Genomic DNA, 10,029 nt, shown 5'->3' with positions numbered 1-10,029 from the left:
TGTTCCAGTAAAGCCATACAATGACTTGAACTCACGCAAGCAACAACGCAACCTACTGGGTGCGCTAGTTCGCTGCCTCGCCTTACCGCCGCGTTCAGCCTGCCGAGCTAGGAGGCGGAAGGGCCCTGCCAGTAACTGCAAAGTAGTAACATGGAGGGGTGAGATAGGCCAGTAGTTGTGATTGCAACGGCACGTGCAACTCGAACAACGTTCCGTCATACGTGACGGCGGCGACTGCACTGCAGTTAGCAGAACGCTAAGTAAACGGGGCGTTGCTAACACCGGGACTCCGACCGGTCGGCGCGTGTCCGCGGCGCTACAAGTGCCGGGGATGCATACCGAGTGAGCGGGCCATGCACGGTGAACACAGACGAAACAAAGGCAGGCTTTTAGTGAGGACAGCCAAACAGAAATAACCAAAAATCGAAAATAGGCTGGGACAAGAAACATCCCCAGCTGCACCCTTCTGCGAGGTTGGTGGTCGAGCCCCACGTTGGGCGCCAGTTGTGGCGACCGCCTCACGGCTCCCAGAGCCGGCGGTCCCACACCCGGGGCCGTTCCACCCACTCGCTACCAGAAGGAAGTGCAACCAACTCAAAAGGAAGAATGCAATCAAACGTTTAATGACATACCTCACCACGTACAAAGCCTTACCGAACACACTGCCGCAATGCCCAATGCTCGGAGTCGGAGTCCCCAAAATCCTACGGTGGTCCCCTTTTAAGGAAAAGAATCCTCGCGCCCAGTAACACTTCGAAGAGCGGCACGTGCAATCACAGATAACGATAACATATCACCGGCGTGGTGACGGGAATAACGAAAAGCAGATAACCCGCACATGATAGTTCCCGACAGCGTGACGAGACAACAAATTCGCAGGGAAAGTTCTGTTTCCCACAATCTGAACAAACTATATTTGCGTCTGGCTTTTTTTTGGGTTACGTATCTTTCTAGATAAGGGAAGGAAAATGTGGAGGCACCGTCTTTCAGTTTCCGATTAGTAAATAAGGACGACATCAGGTGCTGTTGATGCATTTGGGTGTTACGAGTAGAATGGCCGTTGTTGCAAACTGCACTTCCATTGTATTGCAGCATCAGGCACAGAAGAGATGTTGCACTCATGGCGAGCAAGTAGAGGCTTTAGAAAAGGAAAACAACGTGCTCAATCGTAAGTTAGAGGAGCAGGAAAAACTGAGTCGGTGAGTGGATCGGTGAGTGTATCAGGCGGTGTCTGTGTGTAGCCAGTGTCAGAACGCTACATGTAGTGTTTTTTTTTTCTTTTTGTGACTTGTTTCATTTTAACTTCCCCAAATTCTTGTCCACAGAATCTAGCAAGATGGTGCGCAGGCTAAAATACATGCAGAGAAGTTCAAGAAGAACACGTCCAGAATGCTGGTCAAGTACGTATTTGTCAGCGGTTTTTTTATTGATTTCCATTTTATATGCAGTTGCAGTTATATTCTGTAGCTTCATTAATGATTGCAACCGGTGCATTCATTTGATATGTCCAGTTTAGTAGTACTGTCCGTGTTATTACTGGTAGTCACTGAATGTGGTACAGTTATACTGTGGTGCCCTTGTTTAAGTACGATCCATTATATAGTTTGGGATGCCCCTTATGAGCAAATATTGGGGGCATACAATTTTTGCTACATTATACAAACTTTCGACAAGTCCGAGTTAAAGAACTAGTAATATAGGTAATATAGGTTTGCATAAATGTTTGCCTGTTATGGAGAGTTATGCTCAGTGTTCATATGGTGGTAGTGATTGTCTGTGTGTGTTGTAGTGTTTCTCTACAAAACCACAAGTCCGCACACAGTTTGTCAGCCTTCGAACGGTGCAGTGCTCGTGAACTTGGACCATGGCAATGTATTTGCACACCGTTGGACTTCACACATAGCATGTACAGTGAGTGCGCAGCATGTACTTGCTCCCGTGCAACAATGACCCAAGAGATGCTAATGAAACACATTGCTGACGTAATACTGTGCTAGTCTGGGCTATTTCCGTATAGCACATCATATCCTCCAGCGATTCGGGAATAAATACCAACTTATGCTGTCAGTGATCAGTAGAGGCCAGATTTATATGCGCTCAAAAGTGCACATTCGTGCATTTGAAATGCCCCCAAATCGACTGGGACAATGCTGAACATTGTCTCATGCTGTGTACAAGCAAGAGGGTGTGCAAGAAAATATTTACCCTTATGTATTCTCACCCTACTTATTATGGCTTTGCAGGGCGTGGACTTGGGTGCAGGTGTAGTTGTCCGCCAGACCACAATAACACGAGTGGAGCAGACCTACAAAGACCAGCCATCCAAGTTCGCGAGGTCCATGATGAGGATTTTGTTCATGGACGAAGAAATGATGAACAAGTTCGTTTTTGGACTGCAGGCCAACAGCAACAAAGACCATAGCTCGGCGTTTCGGGCCTTCGAAACTCACGATCACAACTATCTGATAAGGCGTGATTTCGGGCCCTGCTACGAACTCATGTGAAGATCGACATGCCGCATACTAGTGCACTCACCGGATAACATCACACTTGTAAACAGAGCAGGTGTGATGTTACCTGGTGAGTGCACTAATATGCGGCATGATCGAGCTCACCGATACGCCACGTCGACCTTCACGTGAGTGCGTAGCAAGGCCCGAACTCACGCCGTATCGGATGATTGTGATCGTGAGTTTCGAAGGCCCGAAACGCCGAGCTATGACAAAGACAAGAAAGCAATGTCGGCCCTCGATCCAGCACGTGTGAAGGCTGTGCTAGGTATGTAGCCGCATGGTGTTGCTTTATGGGCACAGTACGACTACAATGTATAATGTAATACAGTAATGTACGTATATACATTTCCGGCTTGCTGTCTTTCTAACTAGAACTTGTTACGGTGTATTGTGACTGAAAGCTTACACTGCACTTAGAGCACGAAATTGAGAGAGGTAGCACAGAAACAAGCTGGGTAATTCCATGTCAAACGTCTCAGGGGTAGGTTCGACCATCACAGGTTTTCTTATGAAATGAAACCACAACTGAGAAAGTATTTAGCCTGTCAAAAGTGTTTGGACATCACATTTTTATTTTACATCATCAACATTTGGCAAGGCCGTGCTTCTGTAAAAAAATAACAGTGTCGAAGAGGCTACGGTGAAATTGTTACAAAACGGTGGGCAACAGAAAAGTAGTATGTCTCGGAACATAATATAAGTTTGGAAGCCTGTTCCTTGTGGTTGAGCTTCAAAAAGTTGGGGTATTACGTAAATTGCACGGGCTTCGGACGCCCGTTAAAGGTATCGTAAAGTGAAAATAACCTCCACATTTTTGCCCGCCATTCTCTGCAACACCGTTGTTTGATAACACACAGAGAGCATTACTTGCCAACTCGGCATATTTGTTACGTATAAATATTTTGAAGATTGCCGGAACCTCGACAGTGCTGCTAACGAACGTCAAGAAAGAGCAACGTGGGATGCCCTGTAGGGATTGGGCGATTGGCAGCACGTGATAGTCAATTTTCTGCACAATAAATTTGATGCATACTATTACAACTGCTAAACGTAGTTTTAAAAAGTATGTTGGTCTCTAAGCATCTTGAGCAATGCAGTTGTAAATGAATAACCATTAAGCTGTTCCGTTGCGCCGGAAAGACCACATATCCGAAAGACCCACAGACACAGTTTTACATTGTGGTGTTCGGGGATGTGTATCAGTCAGTTAGTTCCAGTACCTAAACCCTTTTTTAGACAGTGCATGCATCCTCGACAGATGGCGCAGACGCCGCACTACTGACAGGGCCGTGGCTCTAGCTACTGACTGGCTAAGGCAATAACTACCACTAAAACATCCATTTGTGCCTGTTGGTACATTTCCTTGATGATAAAAGCGCTGAAAGAGACGAACACGGATGACACAACATAGAGCACTATGTTCTCTAGCGTGCTCTATGTCGTGTCGTCTGTGTTCGTCTCTTTTAGCGATTACACCGATTACAGCGGGGGTTTTGCACATCTGGACGTCACAAGCAGAGTTCGAGCTAACTCGTTACTCTAACTAAGTTCCCTTTTTTTTGTGGTAACGTGTAACTTAACTCGGTACATTTAGGCCGTGGTAAATTTCAGACGAACTCGTTCCTTCCTCAGCTAACCATTGTGCGCCCACAGGGAGCAAGATGTAAAGCGTTCGAAGAGACCTCTACCGGAGAAACGTCATCGTGACGTAGGTAGACAGACTGAAACCGAAACAAATCGGAAGGAGAGGGCTGGGTTCCCCGAACGGGTTCTTGTTCGCTACCTCCCATTGAAAGAAAAGTAGGACCGAAGGTCGCGTCCCTTTCAGGGACCATCGTAATCCCCTCAAGACCCTGACTTTCGGGCGCGACCTTGTTCACGTCTATCTTCGAGCGTAGTTCAACTCTAACAAATTTGAGGCGCTGTCGAACACTATGACGTCATTTGTTTACAAACAGGGAGATGTCTATTGTTGGACATAAACAAAAACGATCTTAGCGTGGTGCACTCCTCCGCAGGCGACTCATGGTCTAACTCAACTGCTCACGTGCGCTGCACCTGCGTAACGCTATTTTGTGTCCGAAGTAAGTTGGAAGTAACTCGTTCTTTTTTTAAGTAACTCGGTAACTGCGAGTTACATTTCAGGCTGAAGAACATTGTTATTAACTTAGTTACACGGTTACGACCTAGTTACGGTAACTTAACTCGTAACGGGTTCTGTTTGACTTCTCGATCTACGGTTCCAAGTTCCAAGCTTTCCGCCGCATCTAAAGTTTCGATAGGTTCACATTCACTTTTCGGTTCCTTTTCGGGTCACTTGACGGGGAATGACCCTTTTCAATGTGAGCGCAAGTTTTGGTAACCCTAAAAATCATTTTAAAACTGCTTTTGTGTCGCCGTCTAATCAATTTCGTGCTCAGAGATTGTACTTGCTTTTGGTTTCAATTTTGTCAATACGACATTAGGCGTGTCAAGGGGCATGCAGAGGCATTCAAGAAATGTTGTCACGTATTGTGACAAGCACTCCCACGAACCGTAGCTTATCAACTCTGCTATCGAAACCATTTTTGTGTAGCACTGCACACCTGAGAGGCCTGCTTGACTGGGCAGAGTCACACTAAATTTGACCTGATGAGAGTCATTGGACTTGTGGTAGGGTTGCACATTAAACCTGTTTCTCATACATAACACGCACGGCCTACTTTTTCAACTTTTTTCGTGTATAACACGCCTGTTATACGCCGAAAATTACGGTACATACAACGCAAAAGGCAGCGGCACCTCGTGAACACGGTGGAACGTAACTGTTCTGAGGCTGGAATGCACACACATACAAACATAACAGAAGCCTCAATGCCTTACAACATGAACAGTAGAAATGTTGTAGTTGTCGAAAAATCACGACAGCGGCTGGATTTTTTTCGACGCCTGCCATATTTCTACACTGTAAAAAATTTAACCGTAAAAAACGGGCGAATACAAGGAAATTTTGCTGCCAAACATTGCCCGTTTTTTTACGGCAGCCCGTAAAATAATTTGACCGTTTCTATTTACGGTGGCCAGTTTGAATAACGGTGAGCTGCCAGTATTTGGAACTGCCGTTTGCTGTTCTTTTTACGGTGCCCAGATTCAATAACGGTCAGCTACTAGCATTTGGAACTGCCGTTTGCAGTTCTTTTTAAGGTGTCCCGTTTTAATGACGCCATCTGCCAGCACTTGTAACTGCCATTTGTAGTTCTTTTTTACGGTCGCCAGTTTTAATGACTGGCATCTGCCAGTATTTGGAACTGTTGTTTGTTGTTTATCTTTACCGTGTCCCGTTTCGATGACGGACATCGTGTAATATTTGAAACTGCCATTCGCTGTTTTTTTTTTACATTCTGTATTTGCAGGGGTTTATGAGTGGCGACAAATAGCAGATAACTTCAGACTTAAGTATAAGAAAGGTATGCCATGCATGATAATATGTAACACGTGATGACTTTGAACAAGCACAATTTATTAACGATGTACAATGTATAATTATTACTCATTGTGGCCAGGAACACACTCCCTTTCAACCACTGCAAGGAGAAAAATGTGGGTGAGCGAAAGAGGTAACCAGCTTGCAGAAGCACTCACCTTTCTCGAACAAAAAAGAACGAAAATTGGAAATGCCCAGGAATGTGGCCAGAAATGCACTCTTACAAACACTGCAAGGGGAAAAATGTGGGTTAACGGAACAGGTAACCAGCTTGCCACGAGCAGTCACCTTTCTCGAACAAAAAAAGAACGAAAATTGGAAAGGCCCAGAAATGTGGCCAGAAATGCACTCTTTCAAACACTGCAAGGGGAAAAATGTGGGTTAACGGAACAGGTAACCAGCTTGCCACGAGTAGTCACCTTTCTCGAACAAAAAAGAACCAAAATTGGAAATGCCCAGGAATGTGGCCAGAAATGCACTCTTACAAACACTGCAAGGGGGAAAATGTGGGTTAACGGAACAGGTAACCAGCTTGCCACGAGCAGTCACCTTTCTCGAACAAAAAAAGAACGAAAATTGGAAAGGCCCAGGAATGTGGCCAGAAATGCACTCTTTCAAACACTGCAAGGGGAAAAATGTGGGTTCACGGAACAGGTAACCAGCTTGCCACGAGTAGTCACCTTTCTCGGACAAAAAAGAACGAAAATTGGAAATGCCCAGGAATGTGGCCAGAAATGCACTCTCTTTCAAACACTGCAAGGGAAAAAATGTGGGTTAGCGGAACAGGCAACCAACTTGCCACGAGCACTCACCTTCTCGAAGAAACAATCACGAAAAATGGAAATGCCCTGGAATGTGGCCAGAAGTGTTCTCTCTTTTAAACACTGCGAGGGAAAAAATGTGGGTGAGCGGAACAGGTAACCAGCTTGCACGAGCACTCACCTTTCTCGAAGAAGCAAGCAGGTCCAAAGTCTTTCATGTGGTTCTCCCTGATGAGAAGTGCGAGCTGCAGGTGATCACGTGTGAACCTCTGATGTTTCAAGAAGTTGCCTAGGGTGAAATACACACTGACTAGATTGTTTCGTTTTTGCTGGCCCCAAAGCATTGGTTACCTCGAAAGCATCTTTATACAATTGTATCTCAATGTTACTCGGCTCATTCACCTTGCAAACAAATGGGCTGCTTTGATAGAGTGATCCGCATGTTATATCACGGAGTTGGTCTCTGTGAATTATCTGCACTGGTTGTTGGACAGTTTCAAGAACTGCATGATTCAAAAGCAAATGTCAAAGGGTGGATTTGGTCGGGATATACTGAGCAAAGCACCGCTCTTGCTTACTATCATGGCCAAGCAAAATGTCTACTGGTTCAATCAGCGGGAACTTTTCCTTCAGATATTGTGTGCTAGAGTGTATCGTACCAACTTTCGATGAATGTAACTTACCAAAGACATCACGACGTCTCATTGCTTCTAAGAGAGACTGACATTGCCGTCCTAGTTCGTTGTGCTTAAAGTTCCGCTCGAGGGAAGCACAGATACAGGCCAAACTCAACTGATGAACATTATGTAACTCTTCGGCGATACACTGTATTGTGGAAGCTGGGACTAGCAGCTTGGCTTGCAACTTGAGGTAAAATCGTGCAAGGCTGTGCTCAACATTATTCCTTAGTTCAGAGGTATTATCTGCAAAGACCCAGCAAAGGCATGCAAAATTCTTCTTTTGGACGTTGTTCACTGATTTCACTTCTTCCTGCCTCTTTGTGGCTGGTTGAATTCATCTCAGGTGTGCAGCAGTGCTTATTTTATTGTTGTTCACTTTCCACACTTTTATTTATTTATTTATTTATTTACAATACTCCAAAGGCTCTTGCGAGCATTGCATGGGGGAGTGGGGTTGTACAGATATTACGTATAACAATAAATGCACTTGACAAATAACAGTGGGAAAAGAAATGAATCAATTGATTATTAGTGAATGGTTAAATGGTAGATGATATCTTCCTATGAAACGTGGTGTGATCAGTAAGCTCCGCAATATTCAAGGGAAGATCATTCCAGTTAATAGTAGTCTTACAAAAAATGATTTAGCAAAGATATCAGTGTGGCAGGCGAAACGAGTTACCTTGTACAAATGGTCGAAGCGGGAAAAGATTGTGGAAGAACGAGTGATAGGGGAAATGCTAGGCGGAATGGTATGAATGAACTTGTGAAACAGAGACAACCTTGCAATGTATCGACGTCTTTCTAGGTTAGGGAGTTGAAGTTGTTGTTTAATTACCGAGACTGAAGAATGACGTGAGTAATCACCAACGATGAAACGGGCTGCTCTATTCTGGATGGCTTCAAGAGCGGAGGATGAGTATTGTTGAGGGGGGTCCCACAAAGCTGAGGCATACTCCAGTTTTGAACGTACTAGTGATAAGTATGCTAGTTTTCGAATTTCCTGAGGTGCGAGTTTCAGGTTACGTCGAATATAGCCAAGAGTCCGGTTAGCATTGCCAGCAATGAATTCAATGTGCTTGTTCCAAGTTAGGTCTTGGGAGAGATGAATGCCAAGATACTTGTAAGAGCTTACTTTAGTAAGAGCAATGTCATTTAATGAGTATGGATATGGAGAAAAACGGCCGTAATTGCGACGGGCAAAAGTAATAACATTGCATTTGTTAAGGTTAAGAGGCATCTGCCAGGTTAAACACCACGAATGAATTAGTGAGAGGTCATGTTGTAGAGCAACCTGATCAGAAAAGGAAGAAATCTTGCGATAGATAACACAGTCATCGGCAAATAGCCGTGTGGTGGAAGAAATATTATTAGGGAGGTCGTTAATATAAATAAGAAAGAGTGACGACTGAAAGAGTGACTTGACGTAGCATCTTGATTGATGCTGCTCCCTCAACACTGACTGCGTCTGCTAGATCAATGTTCCTTGCCGCTTTAACTGCTCTGTGTTGCCTGTTAAAGGGGTACAAAACAGGTAGACGAACAAGAGGTCAAAGAACATAGATCACGATATCGAAATATGAAATTCTTTTACTTCTAGCAAAACGATGACATTCAAAGAGCATAATCCGCGTGGGTCTCTCCTTATCCTTGGAATTGGATCATGTCACCATATTCCAACGTATAGCAACACCGAATTCTAGGCGCTGGAGGTGGTGGAGATTTCGCTCACCTAGCCAATGAAGGACCCCACTGACACAAGCTGCAGCTGGCGAGGAAACCGGTTGTGGGGCATACCGGTGACCTTGTGGTGCAATTCAGCACCAAAAAGATAGTGCGCACGTGAAACAGAATAGTGAGTATTTTTGGTACGGTTTGAACTGGCTCTCTTGGATTTGACAAGTGGGAATATGTTTAAAATTGACCTCGCCTCTTGATATTACAACAAAATTGTATACGCCTCCCACATTCTAAATGGCTGATGATGCACGATGTCAAAATGATGTGTGACTATTTGCCCCGACACTTATGAAACAGATGAAAAATAGTGGAAGAGAAGCAGCATGTATGCGTCATGACCCCTCGGACAGGAAAACAGATGCACATACCTTCAAAAACTCAGCATGAGAGTGGCCGTGTACCCTTTATCTGCCCCGACACTCACGAAACAGGTGAAAAATACTGGAAGAGAAGCAGCATGTATGCGTCATGACCCCTCGGACAGGAAAACAGAAGCATATACCTTCAAAAATTCAGCATGAGAATCGCCGTGTACCCTTTATTTGCCCCGTCACTCATGAAACAGATGGAAAATACTCGAAGAGAAGCAGCATGTATGCGTCATGACCCCTCGGACAGGAAAACAGAAGCACGTACCTTCAAAAACTCAGCATGAGAGTGGCCGTGTACCCTTTATTTGCCCCGACACTCATGAAACAGATGAAAAATACTGGCAGAGAAGCAGCATGTATGCGTAATCATCCCTCGGACAGGACAACAACAACAATAAATGACGGAAAAGTGATGATGACTTGGGATGTTTCCCCGTGGTAGCTACGGGAATCTACCCCACTTCACAGTGGTTAATATGAGACAGCAGCGTGAGAGTGGCG

The 10,029-nt window shown here is 44.8% G+C and overlaps 1 long non-coding RNA gene across 1 annotated transcript; it reads left to right on the top strand.

Annotated features, from left to right (window-relative positions):
- Positions 1–1,297: 1,297 nt before the first annotated feature.
- On the top strand, positions 1,298–2,420 carry LOC135401438 (uncharacterized). Its single transcript, XR_010424817.1, has 3 exons — positions 1,298–1,400; positions 1,790–1,911; positions 2,244–2,420. It is a non-coding gene; the product is annotated as an uncharacterized LOC135401438 (long non-coding RNA).
- Positions 2,421–10,029: the final 7,609 nt, after the last annotated feature.

Source organism: Ornithodoros turicata, chromosome 1 (genome assembly GCF_037126465.1).
Source record: "Ornithodoros turicata isolate Travis chromosome 1, ASM3712646v1, whole genome shotgun sequence".
Taxonomy (NCBI): Eukaryota; Metazoa; Arthropoda; class Arachnida; order Ixodida; family Argasidae; genus Ornithodoros; species Ornithodoros turicata.
The sequence above is the reverse complement of the archived record's forward strand: the minus strand, read 5'-3'. Positions and strand labels throughout refer to the sequence as shown.